The sequence below is a fragment of the Haliaeetus albicilla genome, chromosome 21, assembly GCF_947461875.1.
Source record: "Haliaeetus albicilla chromosome 21, bHalAlb1.1, whole genome shotgun sequence".
In the NCBI taxonomy this organism is placed as follows: domain Eukaryota; kingdom Metazoa; phylum Chordata; class Aves; order Accipitriformes; family Accipitridae; genus Haliaeetus; species Haliaeetus albicilla.
The window spans coordinates 6,779,486-6,793,067 of record NC_091503.1 but is presented as its reverse complement, the minus strand read 5'-3'; positions in this window follow the sequence as shown (position 1 = coordinate 6,793,067).

Genomic DNA, 13,582 nt, shown 5'->3' with positions numbered 1-13,582 from the left:
GAAATTTACCACAGCGGTGTTGGTGGAGTCAAATTGTGCTGGCTCTTCAGCTGCTGCAGCTTGCAGTCAATACATTCACCTGAGTCATGGTCTTTGTCAGTTTTAGCTAGTACTGTGCACAGTGAACTATAACAGAAGTAAATGTGTTGCAGTACAAGCAAATGTGAGCCTTAAAACTCATTCTTCAGCAGTTTCTGCTCTTTTACTGTTGTATGAGCTGAGGCATTAGCACGTTTGATTTTCCTGCTATAACTAAGGGGCACAGTGGTGGGTCAGGGCAACATCATAAAGTCTGCAACATTGCACAGCACCTTGGCTAAATCCCTCACATGAGATGAGCCTGGAGGTCCAGCTGTCTTATGGACAAGCTGTGTGTGTTCATACCTGTGTTTCACTGTCCCTCATTTTTAAACCCTGTATTCCTTTTCTTCCTCCCGTTATTGGCATTTAAAAATCTAACAACGAGAAAAAGTCATTCATTTGTTATCATCTCAGTTGTTTTGGGGATAAAGGAAAGATATATTCTTTCTTCCTAGTACTCTTGTTAATCTTTATTAATTTAGCCCTGTTTCTTTCTGCTACAGCAATTCATCAGTATAAAGATTTTAGAATCAGACCTTTTATTGATTGTTGATGATAAATGAGCTAAAACTGAATTCAGCATGATCTGCTAATATTCATGTTAACTCAAAAATATTTACAGTGCTAAAATGTATTTATGTGAATTGAACGAATTAGTATACAATCTTCATATATAATGTCCCATAAAGTGTCTTAAAAAAAAAAAAATGGAGATCCACTTTCCTAGCTACAAAGCAGTTACATTTTAACAGCTGAAGCTGTGACTGTTCTAGCTGCTGGATTTATATATTGATGTGTATTTTCTCATTTTTTCAATTTATCTTCTCTTTTAGTTCTACTACTCAATATTTGTAATTACAATTTTGTCATTATATTTAATTGCTTATATTTTCTGTGAATTTTGTTTATTACTAAATTTTAAAAAAGCTGTTAGCTGTTTCAATTCACTGTCCGAACTTAACTAATGAAACCCTCCTTAACTTGAAATGTCTCCTTCCTTCCCTTTCCTCTTTTTTTCTCATTGCATACAGAAAATCCATTCCTGTTCCCCTCAATCCTTTCAGTTAGCATATTATTGCAGTACTCGTACTATTCTCTCTCTATTTCCTTGAGTACCAGATTTTCTGTATTTTCTGGCTTGGCTCTTTTTGCCTTCTACAAATCTTGTGGCAATAATTGATATGGCTCAGAACTTTCCCCTTTTTCTCTGTGTTAAGATATAATCCAGGAATGATACACTTTTGAAAGCTGCCTCAAGATACAGAACTTGCCTTGTCACCTAAACACAGAGAGACATATTTGTGAATTAATAAGACTTGAAGCCCATTTCTGCTGTATTACAGTATTGTAAATTATTTCATTGAAATCCTAACAAAATCTAAGGTAATATTTTTCTCAACTCTACCAAGTCATCCTTTATATAGTATGTGGATGGGGGAAAAGGGAAAGAGTAGGAATACATGGCATTCATAGTTATAGACTACTTTTCTAGTCCACTGATACTTAAACCCATTTCTGAAACAATAGCCAGATCTTCAATTGGATTTGTCAATTCTTGCTTTGACAGGCAACAATTTCTGGCCTACTGTTACAATGAAATAACAAAGCGCACTACTGGATGAAAAGCTGCATCTCCACAGAAAATAGAAATTTAAAGCTGACAACAGTACATTAAACAATGAAACCACAGGTGACTGATCACACATAAAAGCCAATTAATTAAAAAACAAATTGCACATAATATTTAAGTTTTGTTATATATTTTTCATATGGTTCACTGGCTTTCTTAGATCAAGCAGTAACTAGTTTTTGGTTATTTGAAATTTCTCTCCCACAGAAAATGGAAAAAAACTTTTTGAAAGACTGGCAACGCTTTAACATGTTAGTATTTTATATGGGTAATTGTAAGTATGGCTTTATTTCATATTATTTCCTCCAGTAATCTAAATAACAATAGACCTCAATGACTTACTCATGCAGCAGTACTGTACGTTGCACGCAAAGACAAATGGCATGATAAATTAAATAGCTGAATCTCATAATGAAGAAACTAGATTTCAAAGTAAATTCAAAGTCAGTAGAATGATCCAAAATTTATGCCAGAATAAAGCAGAACCTGGTTTTCTTCTTTTTCTCAAACATTGGCTGAAGCATAGGGCATTTCCAAGACTTTAATGACTGACTGGATTTAATAGCCCTTCACTGCAGTTCATACCTTCAGCTTCTCCCAGTGGTTATTAATCCCCAGGAAATTGTCTGTGCTTCACTCACAATTGTTTGTGTAATGAAGTTCTTCAAATAGTTTGAGCTGATTTTAAACTCAAAAGATGATGTCTTAATCAAAAGTATTTGAGGCTATAAAGCATTTTTCTTCACTTAGGAATATGTGCAGTGGAAGAGCTTGAAGTTTTATTTGCCCAAGGTGGCACCAAAAATGCTACAGAAGCAGGCTGGCACAGGTCTTTACTAGCTACCCTTCCACTTTGCTCATAGTGCCTGCTTGTCAGAGGTAGCTCTCCCCATCACTGGATTACTCAGCCCAGCTTCCACGACAGACTGAATCAAATCGTGTGGATTAAATGATGCCCCCACAGAGCCTTCACTTAGGTCAGTATTATAAATCAAAGAACTCAGCATTCTAAATGGAAAACTTTTACTTTCCTGCCTTTACACGTGACCTTAATTGTACGAATGTCTCTCACCTTTCATGAGCTTTCAAGCTTAGATGTCAAAACTTCATACCAAAGGAACTAAAAGTGTTTCTTCTGATATCACATTATACCATGAAAAGCGCACAGAAAAACTAACCTGTTCAAACAACATTGCACTTAAAAAGGATTCTGAACTGCCTACAATTGCAACCATATGTAAATTTCTCCAGAAAAAGAGAAATGAAGGTGTAACATCAGCACTGAATCCTGTCAGAAAATAATGGGAAAAGACAAGAAGTTTCAATTAAAATTTGATGTGTGCTCTACGCCTGATGCAATGGTATTGTCTTCCTGTTGTTCCTGTAGTCTCCTGTGACACAGGTCTTCAGGTTGTCATTCTTTGTATGTAAAGCACATCCAAACAAGCCCAACCTGAAAATTAGGAAATTAAAAAAGAAATGGATGGTGTCCATCAAAAAAGCCAACCATCCTTCTTCCTTTACATCTTCTGATTCCAAAATCAGCTTTACAAAAACAAGAATATGCTTGTTACTTTCTACAACTGTATCACCACCAAAAAGGTGAGAAGCGAACTTTTCAGTTATCTACCTGATGCCCGGAGTTTGCTTCCACTGCAAAGAAATCAGGAGGTGTACCAGGGGTAGTAGAAACTGGAGAGACACATACCAGAAATCTCTGAAAGGAAAGATATAAAGATTATGAGATCTTGAATTGTAGTGATGAAAGTAACCTTGGGAACAGTCTGCAGAGACACAAACAGCTCTAAAAGGCAAGAAAGACCAATCCAAAAGCCTATGATTGTTCTTGCTCCCGTATCTGGAATCCTGTGGCTCACAAATTGGTACCTCCTACTGCCCCAACTGAAAACTAAAACAGTGGCAATTGTAGAGATGAATTCACAGAAGGATCTTATGGGCCTAACAATAGACACAACTCTCTCATACTTGGACAGATATGCTGAAGACCCTACATGAAACCCAAGAAAAGCAAAGTTTGTTTCCCAGTTTCCTTTGACAGGACATGTTTCCCCATTTGCACAACCCAAATGTCAAGGGATTGAAACTAAGAACAGTTACCTAGAAGACATGTTTACTGATGTTTGACAGACAGATGTCAAAGGTGCCTTTGCCTTTCCTCAGTTTTCCTCTCAGTGCTGACAGTGTTTAAATAGCCAAAGCACTTTAGAATGAGCCCTCCTGCTCTGTGCCCATTCATTTTCCAGGCGTGGCAGAGCCCAAAATGCGAAGAATTTTGTCGCCAGCCTTGCAGTGAAGTGTTGCTTACTGTGGGGCTTTTATCATCTACATATGACTACATGCTCATAAACTTGCAGCCATATAACAGCCCCTGATCTGAGTCTCTCACTAGGTCACCGATCTCTGCAGATTCATACCAAGATGACTCGGCACTGCATTAAATCTTCAGATGTATTTCCACTGAATGAACACCCTTCTCATTTCCCTTAACTTCGCTTTACTATTGAACCATGCTAGCTTGTCACCGTGGACAAGGTGACCTTTTATTGAGGGTACACTTGGGAAAGTTTTCTCTCTTCATGTTTATGGGGGTTTATTATCCTTAAACTCAACACTTCACTGTTTCTTGTTAAGTACTCTTACAATTGAGGCCCTAGTCCCACCTCTATGAAATTATGTCCCTCCAGGAATTTTCAGGTAGGGTTTTCTGGGCCACTCTCACTCTTCACTATGAGCAGATGTTGCTGCTACAGTTCCCACTTAAACTTTAACAATTTAAGCCATGGGATGCACAGTGATTTCAGTTACTGTATCTTTCCGCCCATGTTTCAGCTTCTTTTGATCAAAGTGTTCTGCATATCAGGTACATTTGATACACTTTCTGTATGGCTTTTTTTTTTTTTTTTCCTAAGAATACTTATGACCTTTACACATGAAAATGTAAATCCCTTCCAAACTCAGAAGACTTAGGACATGGCATAAACAAGAAAAAAACCCCTTTTTTAATCTTTATACGTCATTTTCACCTTCTTCCTTAGAGGGATCAGAAATGACAGTTGTTGGATCTTCTGAATATATGAGTCCTGTGCATAATAAATAACACTTTTATATAAAATAGCCCCAACCAATTCTGAGTAACAAACAAGTATGCAAAAATTCAGTTTGTTTTTGAACATCACACATGTAACTTGACCTTATTTCCTCCCGTGGGATTTTTGCCATTCACTTCTCAGTTCTTCTTTACAGTCCAGGAATAAGAAAAAAGTTTATGCTCACCAGATAAACTGAATAATTGGGAATAGGCTTTAAATGACAAGTAGGCTAATAACTTAGTGGAGATAGACAAGATTAGCATTACGGAGTCTAATGAATAAACGCTAGAAAGATGGGAAGCAAGGAACAAGGGGAAATTATCACCTTTAGATTTGTTTCAAAAAAGAGAAGTCTAGGGAGAGAAAAATAGATGAGCTATGTAGGAAAATGTCGTGGTTTAACCCCAGCCAGCAACTAAGCACCACGCAGCCGCTCACTCACTCCCCCCCCATCCAGTGGGATGGGGGAGAAAATCAGGAAAAGAAGTAAAACTCCTGGGTTGAGATAAGAACGATTTAATAGAACAGAAAAGAAGAGACTAATAATGATAATGATAACACTAATAAAATGACAACAGTAGTAATAAAAGGATTGAAATGTACAAATGATGCGCAGGGCAATTGCTCACCACCCGCCGACCGACACCCAGCCAGTCCCCGAGTGGCGAATCCCTGCCCCCCACATCCCAGTTCCTAAACTAGATGGGACGTCACATGGTCTGGAATACACTGTTGGCCAGTTTGGGTCAGGTGCCCTGGCTGGGCATGAGAAGCTGAAAAATCCTTGACTATAGTCTAAACACTACTGAGCAACAACTGAAAACATCAGTGTTATCAACATTCTTCACATACTGAACTCAAAACATAGCACTGTACCAGCTACTAGGAAGACAGCTAACTACATCCCAGCTGAAACCAGGACAGAAAATCACCAAAGTTCTTTTGCAAGAGAGAGATAGCAAGTTTTTTTCTGGCAGCATTTGTTTTATGAGCCAGTTATGTGTGTCTTCAGGCAACACAACAAAATTAATATTAGCAGTGTAGTGTAGGAGTTGTTTACACTTATCGAGAAAGAATGCTGATTGCTTTCACTCTGTATGTACCATGCAAGTATCATTTGAAGGAACAAGAAAGAATAGGCAGCAGAGAACACCAGTATTAAAAACCACTTTAAAAGAACATTATCTTAATTAAGGAAAGAATAGAAACATCAGAACAAACTTTATCTAGTCAGAGAGGAATATCTAACTGAGAAGAGGAGTAAGTTGATCACAATACAGAGGCTGCTCCATGGGGCACAGTCTGCAGTATTGCATTGCTTTATATTGTGGTAAGTGCAAAGCCTTTTGGTGCTGATCCAAAAAAGCTGTTCACATACCCACGTCCACACATTTAAGCATGTGGATAATTAAATGGGATTATTTAGCTGCTTATTTCTAAACTTAGATCCAAATGTTTTCCTTGACTGGAGTTCAGCACTGTGCAAGTAGCAAGCTTTTACTGCCTTGGAAAGCACCACATACACCAATGTATAGGCTACTGGGCTGGAACTTAGGAGACCAGACACTTCTGCTGTGCTGTGCAGACTCATGAATTTCAACTCAATCTGTTTTTCTGCCTATTCTACTTGAACTGCAAACTTTGGGGGCAAGGAGTGTTTCACAACATGTATTTATTTATCCATTAGTTGGCCTAAGGGGGCTCTGAGCTTAATGTGCATCTCTGTGTAAATAAATTAATAAAAAGAGTACCGTGTAAACACTAATTATCCCAAAATTAAGATTGTGCAACTTAAGGCAAAACTTAAGTGACAGGGCTTTGTTTTCAGATGTGCCAAGCATGCATAGCTTGTCTAAAGATGATGGAATTCATAAGCACTTAGGGTCTTCTGCAGATTGCCTCTTTTTTGCCTCGAAGTCTTCCAAATTTCCTTTCTATTCTGCCTGAAGTCAGTACCAGCTTCATTTATAATAAGGTTTCTAACTTATAAATAAAATATAAATACCTGTCAAGCTAATACTTCCGCAGCAGTGAAATGTATTTTTTTAAACAGATCTACTCTTTAAACAGGTATTAATTTGTGAGGGCCCTAGGGTTTTTATGAAATATATTCATGTGTAATGCACGGAGAGTATATTCATTTATCAGGTCAGTATTCTATTGCTTTTCCTCTTCAAGGCCTTAGACATATTCATGTAACAAGTTTCTTAATTATTCATTTATGGATACTAGGGACTATTCTTAACCACCTAGTGCACAGAACCACAATCTTTTTAAATGGTTACTTTCTGTACAACACATTCATCTGAGGGGGCTCCACGGTGACAAAATACATTACAAATAATACTTGACTTAGGATACTCCCAGAGAGCCAGCCTTGGACTCCTACTTCACTGCACAGACAAAGATGAGTAAAACAAATTGCATGATTTCAGAAGTGCATGTAGTTCTTGTCAGACTACAGACCTGTGGGCAGCAAGGCTGCACTGGTTATCTCCAAGCATCACCTGCTGGTTTTTAGCTGACCTTTCTGCAGAGTAGCTGAGAAACAGCATGTACAGGTCACAGTCACTCCGTCCATTGCACCGTAGCTTGACAAATCACAACCCAGCTGCAGGAAGACAGTAACTTGCCGTGCATTATCACACTGAGAGATGTGCGCCTCTCGTTAGGTCCTGATGTATTACAACCATCAGAAATACTCTAACAAACTGTTTGTTACAGTATTAGCAACAACATGATCAACAATGACAACAGACACTTTGAATTTACAGTGCTAATTCAATGAATAAATGTAGAGTTTTAAGGAAACCAGAACTGCCACTTCTCCACTATAAACTTTTACTACTGAGAATGCAGTGCAAACTGAGGAATTAGCACAGTCTGCAACAGACCCAATAAACAAAAAGCCAGACTTTAATACAGATGAATCAGAATAAGTGAAATATTTCAGGGCTGAAAGCATACCTCATTTGTGTTTCAGGGCTGAACTAGATCTTCACTTCTGCAATGTGAACACATTGGTCATAGTGAATATCCTAAGAAAATGAATTACAGAATGAGAAGGAAAGATTACACTATATAACATATACTAAAAACACTGGGGTTTTTGAAGCTTGCTTGGTTTTCCTGCAACTTCTTTTTTTATATGTAAACACTTCTTTCCCTGTTTCACCTCATTTTATTTCTGACAGACACTTCAATTTCCCCCTAAATTATCAAGACAACTCATTATTACCAGTTTTTTATTAACTGGGTTGATCAAGGGCAAGTTATTTATGTGGAACAGAGAGAAGTAACATAAGTAGAAAGAGGTCTGCTTGCAGTTCAAAGGCTGTGGCTTGCTCAACTTATTCTGACTTTCCAAAGCTAAATGAACTAAAGTTTAATCTAATAAACTAACAGTTTTTTCCCTCCAAGGAATGAAAGGGGAACTCATAGGATAGCTGCAATCTGTTCAGGGTGGCCATGAATAATACCAAATGCTTTCTTTTATTTGGATCTCTATGACCATTAAGGTGTACAGAATTTCATAACATTGTTGGCTAAAAAAAATTAGGCCAGTCCCAGTTAAGTATCCTGAAATTAAAAAAAAATATATATATTGACTCCTCTGGGAGGAGGACCTGAATAATGGATTAGAATTTCTGCCTCATTCATGCCTGTCTAGCAGGCAGGTAAAAGACGGCCGTATTTTGGCTTCATTGCAGAGGCACCAACAATCACTACTCTCTTCTGGGAATTGGACTGTGGGATTCCCCATGCCTGACATATACATTGTCTTTGATTCATGCTCCACTGACTTTACCTAATGATACTCAGAGGGAATGGGAACTCACCAGCTGAATCGGACAGAAAATAGCTGGCAGGAAACTTGACCTACCGTCACCACAGGAAACTGCTGAGGGCAGAAAGAGCTTAACTAGAACAGAATACATTATCTTTTGACAGCTCCTTACGCTTCATTCTCAAAATAATTACTGTTATTAAAGTTGAAAAATTAAGCTACTTTTGGTTTTGATAATGAATTTTGAAAAAAAAAAAGGGCTGAAGTATCAAATCAATGTTTGCCAAGGGGCATCTACATGCCCCTTATGAATGAATCACATTTATGCCCATAAATACCTTCGAGACCTGCCATAATCCAGAGATGTACGAAGTCTTCCACTCTGATTTTCAGTCAGTAATGTCCTTCACCTCATTTTCCCTCAACAGCCTGCATGCTGGCAGCATATTGCATATTCTGGGACTACAGGTGTCAGATGCAGTTGACAGAAGGCGTGCCATTCAGAGGGGCTCAGCAGTCACAAAAGCCCTGCTAGCAGGCAAATTTTCCTCTGGTCTATGCCCCGGTGCTTCCCCATCAGTCGGCCTGGCTGGCCATGTAATATGAATCAGGGTAAAAACAGGTCTTACGCCGTTGTTGGGAGCTTATCTGGGATGTGTGAGAATGTGTGTGGAGTCTGTGGTGTATCTATTTGAACAACAGCTCTGCAGCACTGAAGAAAAAAAGTTTTTCAGACTCTGTTCAGGAGAATGCCTTTAACCATGAGTTTCACTTGAGTTTACTAGGACTTTAGTGTCTGCCTGAAAGGCGCATTGAACTGATACCAAAGAAACAAACCTATCCCAAAGGTGAATTGGCTTTTGGAACAGAATCTGCATCTCAGATATAGTTCTTAACCATATATATCATATCCACAATAAAAATATTCTGAAATTCTCCCAAGCAAAGTGGTATTGAGCAAACCAAAAGGCAACATTAAATCCCAATACCAGTGAAACACACGGTTTGATTATACGTATTTTGCTAGGAAGGTAGAAATCCATTGTAAAAACAGATTAATTTTGCTGTCTTTTGAGGTAATCACCTTGAAGCACAAAGGGACACAAAGGCATTGCAGTGAAAGACTACATACAACAGGAATAAAGTCACCTGCCTGCGTTTGACTGACTTAGGACTGAAACAGTTGACTCATGTTTGTGTGGCACTGCTTCTGTTGACAGTGTTGTGATCAGGAATGTTCTGAACTGAGCTCCTGGCAAAACGTAATGGCATGATGTGAAGAAAAATATAAGCTAAATGTCAGGGAATCTTTCACAGCAAGAATGCCGGACACCTTTGGAATATTCTATGCTTGAAAGTGACAGAAATCCAATCAAAATTGATACTGGACAAACAGCTAGAAAATACATTAGCATTAAAGCAAACAATCATGAACTGGCAAAGCAACAAACTAAAATGAAACTTAGCTAGTCTCCAATCTCCAGATATCTGCAATTCTGTACAAAAGATCACTGTGCAGCTGAGGAACACCCTTACTATTTTTTCATAATTTCCTAGTCTGGTCAGTAAACAAACCTACTATGCAGTCTATCCAGCTAAAGGCTCAGAAACTTATCATGATTTTCAGATTTTCATTGTCCTTTCTACTGCATTATGCCTCTTTTACCACAAATTTCCCCATTTCAGTCATGCTACTGGGACCAACTCTGAGAACCTTGATATATGTTGCTTACAGGAAAACACAGATTTTGCCATCCTTGAAAAAAACTGCTGAACCATCAAGTTCAGTATGCATTTGAAAGTACTTACTTAATAACCTGATGCTTCAAAACATGGGGCAGGGAGGAAGAGGAGGAGGACCTAGGAAATTTTCCATAGTAGGAAAGAGTCCAACCTGACAGATGGGGTGACCATCTTACATTTTCAACTACGAAATTTCATTACCACTTGCTTACATGCACAAAATTCAATGTTACTAGAAATACTAAATTTATTCATCACTTTTATAAATCCATCTACTCTTCTGCATTCAAATTTTCAGTCTTCTCTAATAGGACATTCCAAAGACTGAGTACACACTCCCTGAAGAAACAATTCATTTAACTTGATCTAAGTTTACCTGCTTTTTCTCTAGTAATCCATAATTCTTGTTTGTACATTTAAAAATACCTTTGTAGGTTTTTAGAAAATTCCAATTTAAGGATATACTAAACAGGTGCTCCAGATAGAGATGCTTTCTCTAATAAAATGCTTAATATTGGCTTTGGTTCTACTGCTGTTCAACTTCAAGCATTAAGGCCTTCCAACACTAATAACTATCTGTTCCTGTTTTCTTTAAATAAGAAAAATCAAAGAAGTGACACAATTCCAAATTGAGATATCAAAATAAAATGTAGTTATTGGCAAGGTAAAGTGAATTATTAGAAGTCTGACATTACAGCCCTTCTCCTCCAGAAAAAAAAAAAAAGGAATATTTATCCAGGAAATTAATGAGTTTTAATCTTTTATTTTTTGTGTGTTCATGGCAGTAGACTGCACTCAGAGACACCAATAAAAAAGTATTACAATTGCAGATCCAACATGTAGCCCAAGACATGGAACTTCTCTCATTAATTGTTTCTGTTGTTAGCAGACCTTTTATGTTTAAAACCTGCATGTAAGCTGAGATGCTTTCATTTCACTGAGTTTTCTGATGTTGAATTACTTGCGTATCGCATTTTTTCAACATATTTCTAATTTTAAAATAACTTTCCTTCAGTTTGTTTGTTTTTTTTTTAAACCCAGCTATACTTTATGCCAGTGAAGAAGCTGTCTTCTTTATCAGAAATCTCCAAACATTGATTCATAGAGGGTTATCCACCACTTTTTCACCTGGGAAAAAATGTAGCAATCACTAGTGCGACAGGTGACAACATTCACCATTTTTGCACTGATCTGACCTCTCATGCATACATTCATTAAGGTTTTCTGAAATCTCATATATTAAATGTCCAGATGAGAGCTTGACTCATGCTTCTTTATCAAGACTGTTTCTGTCAGATCCAGTACACACCCATCATACTTCAGCCCACAAAGAGACATCCTGAGTCCTTACACAGATGAGGAGTATATCCTCAAAGCTGAACCTTGCTAGTGCCCGTTGCTTGTTTTGGAACATAAGTCTTCTCTGTAAACTGCTAAGCCATGATACTGGCCTCCCTCTATATGGAAATAACTGCCATCATTAAAATGAGAAAGGTAGATGGGACAATGAAGATGTTTGGATAAGATTAAATTCTAAAAATGGGGAATCGTCCCCCTGGAAGAAAAGTGGAAACTGCCGTGATTTAGACTTTAATAAAACATGTCACGAAATATTTCAAAATAAAAGTCACTAGACAGAGGAACTGCAGAAAACACTTTGAACACAGCTGTAATACTATGGAATTCAAAGAGAGTAGCAAATGAAGGCAAAATGATATGCAGCTTGGAGTAAGGGAACAAAATACTCTTTGGGAAATATAATGTAATCAAATACACCTATAGAAATAGTCACTAGTACTTTTTTTGAGAATGGGATTTAGTAAAGGATAAATTGAGGTAAGCAGTTTACCTAGTTCTAATTTGGACAGTATAGACTATGTCTACTTATCCCTGCCTAAAACACCATTCACATTAATCCACTTTCTAAATTTATAGAAAATAAAAGCCAGATGGATGAAGAGTTGGTAATGAATATTAAATTATACATTTGTTTGAATATGATATGGCAGTAAGAATAGTCCAATACAAGTGTGAATACTGAACACAAAGACAATGTACCATTAAGCTCAGAGATATTGTTCCTATATGGCTCTTCTTACTGCACTGGAAATTATTTTGTTGTATTCTGAGCATCAGACTATCATAAAGATATAGACATTTTGCAAGTTCAAAAGAAAACACTACATTTCAGAGAGCTCAAATTACTAAATTATACAGAAAGAATGAAAGCTTTAAGCAATGAGCCTAATCTGAAATGCATGCAACACCACTATAGTGCCAGCAATTTCTGTGAAGCCCCACTACACCTGTTGTTGCTCTGCCAACTACATGTTTCTTAGCTAACAGAAAGATATGGGAGCAGACAAAACCAGTTACAAACAATGGGGTGGCATTCAGAAGACCTCATTTTAATTCCAAGTGTTCTTACCAATTTCCTGTCTTATTTAGGCAAAGTACATAATCCTTCTGTGATCCTGTACTGTGCTTATAATGGTGCTTTCTTTACACTGTGAATTCTTTGTAACAGAAAATATCCCTTACTATGTTTATATATCTGTAGTATTTCATTCACAGCATGACTGCTATGAAATTAATTCTTAGTGACAAAGGAAGTATTTATAGTTTAGCAATTAGGACAAGCAGGAAAAGTGGACTAAATTAAGATGGCAAAATATAGACAGAATATGAGAAATGGATTGTTGCTAATAATGATAGCCGTGGATAAAACTTCGTTGTGGACTAAGTGCTTAATTGCAGCAATTCTCTGAACACACAAGGGAAACCAGGCTTGTGCTGTGGATGGCCTGAATGACCAACAGGTCTCTTCCAAATTTTAGGTATAAGATGCATCAGTACACTAATTACATCCCACTAATAAAAAAGTAAGATTTCTCATACTATGCAGTTAGGAAAGTAACCACAATCATTAAAATATTTTTTTCAAAGACATGGAAAGTAAATTAAAATTGGCTGAGAACAGAATTTCAATAGGTCAGTCTTTTCAGTTAAGTCTCTGAATTGCCAGAGACAGGACTGGAAAGCATACAAACTCAAGCAAACCCTGCTCTTACTTTTTACTCCTATCCCTCTTATCTGCTTACAGCCCTTTCACAGCTTCTTCACATCCCAAACAAATTAAAGCATTCCTTCTCGTCTCATCTACTCCTCTGGCTGTACCTCAATAACTTTCCTCTGATTTCCCTAAAGGTGATAAGCTGCTTATAGAGGGGC